Genomic DNA, 3629 nt, shown 5'->3' on the forward strand with positions numbered 1-3629 from the left:
AGAACTGGAAAATAAACACATAAGTTTATATTATACCTCTGTATTGTTTGTTATATTATGGGATCTTATGCATTGAGACATTTAGGCCTAAAATATGTGCAAAACCAGAGGGAAAGCCACCAAAATCTGAACTAAAGCCTCACTCATTACGATATTAACTCTGGCCAGAAAAAGCGCAAATGTAATGATTTTATAACTAGGGGTGTGTTGTTTTTTTTATAAGACTGGCATACAGGCCAAGTCTTACTGAACAAAATGGGCTTACTTTTGAGTAAAATAAACTACACTGTTTTCAAAAACCTCCATATAAAACTGTTCTGAAAAACTCAGGTAGGGAAATGTAATATCAGAAGTGGGCATCATGTTATGTATTCAAGAGATTCATGGATAACTGAGACAGATGTGAAGATGCTAATTTAAATGTCTAAAACAGTGGTTATCAGAATTTTTGGCCTCTGGAGTTCTTTCACTCCTCTTGGGGAACCTTGCCTGTGTGGCATCTCAGGAAGCCTCAGATTGCTGGCTGTGAGCAGAATGGGACAGTGTGGAGGAGACAGTGGCCATTTATGTTGTGCTCATGGAGCCCTTGAAGGAGTCTCAGGGAGCCCCAGGGCTCCTAGGTTTCAGAAATCTGGTCTCAATAAATGATGAATGAAAGAGTCACTGCAGTGTAGGGCCAAGAGCCTGAGCTGTGAATTAGGATTTCCTTGGGTCACATGCTGCACCTACCATTAATAGCCCAATGCTAACCAACTTTCAGGCACAATGGAATGTGCATTGTGCATTTCAGGCACAATGCAGTGCAATGCAATGAAGCTGCAATGCAGCCCCAAGGTAAGAGAACATTCCCTTATCTTGAGTAGGCTTCCATGACTGCCCACCCACTGCACGGTACAGCGCATGCCCCGTTGGCATGGCTACATTGGTGCTGTAAAGTTAGTTAGGATTGGGCTCTCAGTCTTTAATAATAAAATCCTCTACATGTTTACTTAGAAGCAAAGCCCACCAAGGACCTAGGTAAGCTATTAAAATAGCATGCCCCTGTCCCCCCCATTTATCTGGAAAATCTCCCAGCCCAGGACACACATCATCACCACAGCCATGCATATGATATGCTACCTCAGAGTTATTCTGTTACCCCTCCTCATTTATGCTTTCAGATTTCACAGATAAAAATAGGGACACTGTTTCACATACTTGTTATACATTTCCTCATCAACAATTGCTGTCTGAATCTCAGTAACATTACTACAGGCTCTTCTGTGCCAAATGAACCTAAAATAGACTGTTACAGCTTACATTATATTTTTAAAAATCTAGGTGTGCACTAGGTGAAGAAACATCAATCTCTAAATATCAATTTAGAGATTTACTTCTAGAGAGCCAATACTTACCAAAAAAGACTTAAAAAAAATTTTTTTTAAAGCAGGGACAGATGTCAGGCAATAAGGACAGTTGGAGTATATGCTACATTAGACTAAGCCCCTGTGCTATTGATGCTCATGCTGGGCTTCTCTCTCCTCCTGTATAGCATCAGTCCTTCCCCCTCTCTTCTGTCAGTGCCTGAACTAGTAAATGAAGAACAAGAGTGCCAATGAACAAACGTGTTAACCCAGAGAACCACCCAAGGTTGCCTAGCAGTAATATTTTCATGGCCAAACTTGTTCCCTAGTCCTTGTGAGAAGACCAATGAGAATCAAGTCTGCTCCTGTCACGCAGTGCATTTTGTTTCCTAGAGTGTGGCAAAACACTGAGAATGGACTTGACTTGCAGAGCACTTCTATGCAAGTTTATTCAGAAGTTAGTCCAATGTTATTCTATGGAGCTTTCTTTCAAGAAAGTCTGCATAGGATTTCTGTCTGTCTCCAAGGCAATGAGCAGGTTAGTGTGAAGGATATTACCTCACTGACTGCTGGCCCAGTCACACAATTACATGTGCTCAGTCATCCACCTCACCACCATATAATCGAATGCTCTGTGTGTGTGTGTTGATGTCCAAATCACTCCTCATTGCAGCACTTGAATATTACTTAAGTGCACCTGAAATGCAAAATTAAGCTGTTGATTTGCTACAAAGATTGTGCCAGTCTTAGGGCACAATCCTAACCAGGTCTACTCAGAAGTAAGTCCTATTTTGTTCAATGGGGCTTACTCTCAGGAAAGTGTGGTTAGGATTGCAGCCTAAGGGCACAATCCTAATTCCTTATGTCAGTTTTGTGATGCAGCACTGACATAAGGTCAATGCAGCTCTGAGGTAAGGAAACAAACATTCCCTTACTTTGAGGAGTCCTCCATGAGTGACACCCAACTGCAGGATGCAGCACACGTCCCATTGGCACTGCTATGCCAGTGCTGGAAAGCACTGACATATAAGGGGTTAGGATTGTTGTAATGGAAGATCAGAAGATCATCAGGTGGATGATGTGGTGTTGACAGCGATTCCCTGTTTTGACAGCTGTTTGACAGCTCTGGGAAGGGCAGGGCTGGCTCCACAGCTGTAGTCAATCAAGGCCAATGGAGACCTGGATGGACACCTGAGCTTCATTTGACCTTGATGGGACTTTGAATGGACTTGGACTGAAGGGATGGCTCACCTGAGCCTAATTTGGAGCTAATGAGGTAGCTCACAGCTGAGCTGCATTTGGATCATGAGACATCCAAGGATAAAAGGCCGCTTTGGAAGGAGACAGAGCTATCCTGACCCAGGACCCTGACCCAGCTGGAAGCTGGACCCAGTGCGAGGAGCAGGATGCTGACCAGAGGGAGGACCCTGACCCAGAGCCAGAAGCTGGACACTGACCCAGAGGGAAATCCAGACAGACCCACACTGGGAGAAGGGGACTGCCAGAACTCTGCTGGAGGACACCGAAGAGAGGACTGCCAGGACCCTGCTGGAGGAGACACTGCTGGAGAGAAGGAACTCTACTGCAGAAGATTGGACTGGGAAGACTGGACTGTGCTTTGGAGACTGGATTGGACTTTGACTGAAGGCTTCAGACCTCTACCCACTAAGTTAAGTGGAGTTTTGGGGAGGGAAAGCCTCTGGACAAGAGGACTTGCAGGGAGTGTAAGTGTTTGTAGCAATAAATTCTTGTTAATTGCTATAGATAAGAAGTTCTGTGTTTATTCCTTTGCACACCACAGCTGTGCTTCTTGGAAAAGGGGGGTGTTAATTAGCCAAAAAGTGGGTATTAGAAGGGAGTTAAGATATTTGGCAGAACAATTGTGCCCTTAATTTCTTAAAGAGGAAAAAACCTGTTGGAAGCTAACAGTATTCAGACATCAACAACAATAGAAATATGAAGGGTTCCCCCCCTTTTGAATTATTACCATTTCTTAGTCAACCTTGCTCTTTTGTGATGCAGTTCTCAATACCACCAAATGACCTACTTGACAATAATTAGGTCACAGTGGAACTTAAGAGGAGGAAGTCATTTTAGAGCAAAAACCACCACCTTTTGTAACTATGATTACTTTAACGTAATGGAGGATTGGTTTCTTTTTTTTCATTCTTCCAACAGTGTTGCAAGCCATCAAATAGGCATGCTTAGCTATTTATATATTTATTCCCCACATTCCTATTTTTGAGGTAACATAATAAAACCACTTATAAATAAAAACCACACAAA

This window comes from Tiliqua scincoides, chromosome 3, assembly GCF_035046505.1.
Source record: "Tiliqua scincoides isolate rTilSci1 chromosome 3, rTilSci1.hap2, whole genome shotgun sequence".
Taxonomy (NCBI): domain Eukaryota; kingdom Metazoa; phylum Chordata; class Lepidosauria; order Squamata; family Scincidae; genus Tiliqua; species Tiliqua scincoides.